This window comes from Bos grunniens, chromosome 20, assembly GCF_055505025.1.
Source record: "Bos grunniens cultivar Pamir isolate PY7600 chromosome 20, Bosgru_T2T1.0, whole genome shotgun sequence".
Lineage (NCBI taxonomy): Eukaryota > Metazoa > Chordata > Mammalia > Artiodactyla > Bovidae > Bos > Bos grunniens.
In genome coordinates this window covers 44772123-44778122 of record NC_141184.1, presented here as the reverse complement: position 1 = coordinate 44778122, position 6000 = coordinate 44772123, and the positions used below count along the sequence as shown (strand labels likewise).

At 37.7% G+C, this 6000-nt stretch overlaps 1 long non-coding RNA gene across 1 annotated transcript in view; it reads right to left on the bottom strand.

The window, feature by feature from the left end:
• Nucleotides 1-555: 555 nt before the first annotated feature.
• Nucleotides 556-6000, bottom strand: part of LOC147350329 (uncharacterized) — a 13652-nt gene continuing 8207 nt past the window's right edge. Inside the window, exon 3 of the long non-coding RNA XR_015149254.1 lies at nt 556-787. This is a non-coding gene — a long non-coding RNA (uncharacterized LOC147350329). The remainder of the gene's footprint in view (nt 788-6000) is intronic.

Here is a 6000-nt window from a genome sequence, read left to right as displayed (position 1 = left end):
ACATCAGAGGTATGTTATTATCTAGCCTGCCTTACCCTTAATCTGTTCACAGATATTTATTTACTACTATTTTTTATTGTAAGTTATGGGATAGGAAAATGAAGTGCTTGCTCTTCATTTACTAAATGATTGTAAACTCATTTCTCATCAAAATAAAATTCCATTGTTAAAAAAAAAAAAAAAAGGCTAAGAGATATTAGACGTGGTGAAATGGAAAAAAGCTTCTATTTGGGAGGTCACAGTTTGCTTCTTACTCCAGTGATCTCTCCTTGACTCCTTGTCCCCTATGTGCCCAATGCCTGAGGACTTTCTCCACCTTCTCAATCAAATAACTCATAGTATAAATTGAAATCAATGTCTTGCAGAGCTAAAACCACAGTTATACTTTTACTTTAAATGAAAGTCAATCACTTAAAGTTATTTCATATTTTCAATAAAAGTTATATGTTAAGATTTAAAAAGGGAGCGGAAGAAAATCTTCTGAATGAAATCTCACCATATAGATAGTGCACTACTTGATGTGCTTACAAAGAAATGACCCATAAGACTAGGAAGTACTCATTGGAAAACCAAGATGTTTATTTTGGATTATGGCTATTGGATCATAAGAGAAGCTCTGTCTCCTGAATACATAGGGCCTATAATATGAGTCCCATTCTTTGGAGTTGCTTATCTGTAAATATTGCTAGGCCCAGTGAGCAGACATCATTAATCAGATGCTGAATGTCAAATGTTCAACTCACTTCTCCTCGTGGGCTATTTCAACAGTAAATAACAGGCTTGATTCCTACAACAGCAGCAAAAAAAAAAGCACAGTCAGTGCAAAAATGTGCAAAGCTGGTTTGGGAATCCAAACAGTTCTTACCTAAATCAAAAAATTGAAAGGCTCTAAAACAATTAAATTGCACTGATAACCCTGGTGAGAAGAAAATGAATCATATTCTCATCACAGATGCAAGGAAATATATAGGCTAATCACCTTTTGCCCATCAAGGTGAAGAGGAAGAGAGGCCACGTCTCTGAATTTTTTTCCCAGGGTGTATTTCAACATCCACCAACATGAATTTATTGTCTGCCCCTCCTCCTCCTGAGACCTGCTTCCCTTCCAGTCTTCTGTATCTTAGTAAACGACACATCCGTTTTGTGTCACACAAACCAGAAACCTTGTAGTCTTCCTTGATAGCTTCACCTCCCTCCCACCTCCTGCCTCTATCACATCACTTATTTCTGTTAACATCCTTCTAAACAGCTCCTGAAGCCATTTCTTTTTCTCCTTATTCTCCTCCAGCCCCAGAGGGGGTCTTCACTGTTTCTCATTCAGAAGAAAATAAAGTCCTAGCCAGCCTCCTCACCTCTTCACCCACAAATCCCAACATAATATTTCTAGAATTAAGTATAATTTTTTATACTTAAAAATTTTTTTTAAGTTTTTTTCTGTTTTTTTTTTTTTTACGCTTTTTTCTGTTTTTTCTTTTCTGCTTTACAAACTTCACTGGTTCCCCTTGTTGATGGAATGAAAGATGAAGTCTATATCATTACCAACAACTTCTAGCACCTTCTCCCTGTCTAGTACCTGAGTGTCCAACCTCACCACATTTCTCAACCCTCAGAATACTCCATAGTCTTGGTTTCCCTAGGTTGCAAATACTGTTCTCTGAACTTCAAAGTCTTTTGCTGAATTTCTGGCCTGGGGAGCTCCTGTTAATTTTTAATAGTCATCTAACATAGATCCCGCTCTGCACAATTGCTCTGGATTGTCCCAAGCTTTGTGCTTCTCACATTTCATTGTAATTGTTTTATGAGAACAGAGAACCTCCCAGAGGTCTGAGCACCTGAACAGTGGAGACCATATTGTTTCTTTACTGCAGTCTTGGTGCTTAACTGCAAGGAATATGAAAGAAAAGAGAGGCACTCCTTGAATCAATGACTATAATACCAGTGTCTCCTCTCTAAAGTTTCCTTTCTTTGCTAGAATTGCTATTATTTGGTCACCAGGCAAAGAACTATGCAGTTGCCTTGGCAAACATTTCCTCCAGCCCTTCCTCCAGAGTTTTTCCTAGCCTCTAGTTCCTTTACAAATTTAAATTCTTAACTCTAATTAAAACTAAACTTTCTCACTGTTGCGCCTGAGTCACTCTATTTTCCTGTAAAGAATAAAATGACTTTGTTAAAATTATTAATAACATCTCAGAAGAGATCATTGATGTTTAATAACAAATCTAAAGTAAAATATGAAATTCTTCTTGTACTCTAAAGATATAGATTTCATTTTACTTGGTGCATGATAGAGAAAAGGAGACATTTTCTTCTGGTCAGAGGGAAATTCTCCATTGAAGGAAACTGCCTCTCAGTTGCTCCTGATCTTCAACCCATAACCCATGACTTTCTCTCCACATCACCTCAATCACCAGATACTCATGGTTTTCTTATACAGATCTATAAGAAACAATCTTTTCTTATCTTTCAGGGAACCAATATGCACTGTAAGTAGCTAATCTACCCCTTCTAGACTATTCTCCTCCCAAATTAAGTAAAATAACGCTACTACCAAATTAATTAAACTCCTTAATATCAGCAAATAAACACTAAACTCCTTAGCCTACCCTGGGAACCCCTCCCTGATCATTCATTCATCCAACATTTCTACTTCACCTCCCACTATTATATGTAAATATAAAAATATTTGATACAGCTCCCTCCTAGAACTACTGTTGACAAGATCATTTATCCTCTTCACATATTTCTCACCTTTACTCTTCTTTATTTATGCCATCCACTCATTGTAACCAGAGAGCCTCTTGGATCATTATTTTTAAATAACTGAGATGTAATTCATGTACCATAAAATTCACCTTTTTACATGTAACATTTAGTGTTTATTAGTATATTCACAAGGTTATGTAATCATCACTGCTATCTAATTCTAGAATATTTTTATCACTAAAAAAAAAAAAAAACACAACAACCCTGTACCCATTCCCAATCACTGCTCATCTTCTCTTCCCACAAATTTACTTTCTGTTTCTATGGTCCTAGACATGGACATGGCCTTTGTGTCTGATTTCTTTTACCTAGCATGTTTTTAAAGTTCATCCATGTCGTGGCATATATTGGTACTCCGTTCCTGTGTATGGCTGAATATTCTGTTGTATGAATATACTGCATTGCTTTTTTTAATCAATTCATCACTTAATGGACATTTGGGTCGCTTACACTTTTTGTCTATTATGAATAATGCTAATATAAACATTACGTACAAGTTTTTGTTTAAACATATATTTTGGTCGTCTTGGATGTATACTTAGGAGTAGAATGCTGAGTTATGCATTAGCTCTCTTTTCTTTTTTTGAGGAACTCACAAGCTGTTTTCCAAAGTGGCTATCCTATTTTATAGTCCATTGGCAATTTCTATATATACTTGCTAACACTTTTTATTATTTATCTTTTTTATTTAGACATTCTAGTAGGTAAGAGGTGATGTCTCACTATGGCTTTGATTTGCGTTTCCCAAATGACTAAAATATTAAGCATCTTTTCATGTGCTTGTTGGTCATCTGTATATCTTCTTCAGAGATCCTAGTTCAGAGACCCTAGATATGTGATTTGTAAATATCTTCTCCCATTCCATGGGTTATCATTTCATGTTCTTGGTGATGTGCTTGAAGCTCAAACCCCTTCTGTATCTTATCAATTAAAATTCTGCTTATTCTTCAAGATTATTTTTAAATTCAATACATTTCTTAATAGTCTTTTTCAGTTCAGTTCAGTCACTCAGTCATGTCTGACTCTTTGCGATCCCATGAACCACAGCACGCCAGGCCTCCCTGTCCATCACCAACTCCTGGAGTCCACCCAAACTCATGTCCATTGTGTCAGTGATGCCATCCAACCATCTCATCCTCTGTCATCCCCTTCTCCTCCTGCCCTCATCTTTCCCAGCATCAGGGTCTGTTCAAGTGAGTCAGCTCTCCGCATCAGGTGGCCAAAGTATTGGAGTTTCAGCTTCAACATCAGTCCTTCCAAAGAACACCCAGGACTGATCTCCTTCAGAATGGACCAGTTGGATCTCCTTGCAGTCCAAGGTACTCTCAAGAGTCTTCTCCAACACCATAGTTCAAAATCACCAATTCTTCTGCGCTCAGCGTTCTTTATAGTCCAACTCTCACATCCATACATGACTACTGGAAAAACCATAGCCTTGACTAGACGGACCTTTGTTGGCAAAGTAATACCTCTGCTTTCTAATATGCTGTCTAAGTTAGTCATAACTTTCCTTCCAAAGAGCAAACATCTTTTAATTTCATGGCTGCAATCACAATCCACAGTGACTTTGGAGCCCAGAAAATTAGTCAGCCACTCTTTCCACTGTTTCCCCATCTATTTGCCATGAAGTGATGGGACCAGATGCCATGATCTTAGTTTTCTGAATGTTGAGCTTTAAGCCAACTGTCTCACTCTCTTCTTTCACTTTCATTAAGAGGCTCATTAGTTCTTCTTCACTTTCTGCCATAAGGGTGGTGTCATCTGCATATCTGAGGTTATTGATATTTCTCCTGGCAATCTTGATTCTAGCTTGTGCTTCATCCAGCCCAGCGTTTCTCATGATATACTCTGCATATAAGTTAAATAAACAGGGTGACAATATACAGCCTTGACGTACTCCTTTTCCTATTTGGAACCAGTCTGTTGTTCCATGTCCAGTTCTAACTGTTGCTTCCTGACCTATATACAGGTTTCTCAAGAGGCAGGTCAGGTGGCCTGGTATTTCCATCTCTTTCAGAGTTTTCCACAGTTTATTGTGTTCCACACAGTCAAAGTCTTTGGCATAGTCAATAAAGCAGAAGTAGATGTTTTTCTGGAACTCTCTTGCTTTTTCCATGATCCAGTGGTTGTTGGCAATTTGATCTCTGGTTCCTCTGCCTTTTCTAAAACCAGCTTGAACATCTGGAAGTTCATGGTTCACATATTGCTGAAGCCTGGCTTGGAGAATTTTGAGTATTACTTTTCTAGCGTGTGAGATGAGTGCAATTGTGTGGTAGTTTGAGCATTCTTTGGCATTACCTTTCTTTGGGATTGGAATGAAAACTGACCTTTTCCAGTCCTGTGGCCACTGCTGAGTTTTCCAAATTTGCTGACATATTGAGTGCAGCACTTTCATAGCATCATCTTTTAGAATTTGAAACAGCTCAACTGGAATTCCATTGCCTGCACTAGCTTTGTTCGTAGTGATGCTTCCTAAGGCCCACCTGACCTCACATTCCAGGATGTCTGGCTCTAGGTGAGTGTAAGTGATCATGCCTTCATGATTATCTGGGTCATGAAGATCTTTTTTGTACAGTCCTTTTGTGTATTCTTGCCACCTCTTCTTAATATCCTCTGCTTCTGTTAGGTCCATACCATTTCTGTCGTTTATCGAGCCCATCTTTGCATGAAATGTTCCCTTGGTATCTTTAATTTTCTTGAAGAGATCTCTAGTCTTTCCATTTTATTGTTTTCCTCTATTTCTTTGCATTGATGGCTGAGGAAGTCTTTATTATCTCTCCTTGCTATCCTTTGGGACTCTGCATTCAGGTAGGTATATCTTTCTTTTTCTCCTTTGCTTTCGCTTCTCTTCTTTTCACAGCTATTTATAAGGCCTCCTCAGACAGCCATTTTGCTGTTTTGCAGTTCTTTTTTCTTTTTCTTGGGGATGGTCTTGCTCCCTGTCTCCTGTACAGTGTCACGAACCTCTGTCCATAGTTCATCAGGCACTTTGTCTATCAGATCTAGGCCCTTAAATCTATTTCTCACTTCCACTGTATAGTCATAAGGGATTTGATTTAGGTCTTTTTAGTACTCTCAAATTCATATTATCTCTTCATTTTTCTTTTGTATGGATATAGCAGTTGGATAATATATTCTATTGTATTAATAAAGTATTATCTTTAGGAAGTGTCTGTTCTCTACGTTTGGATTTTCAAGATCACTGACTGTGTTTTTTAGACTTTATATGCTCCACGG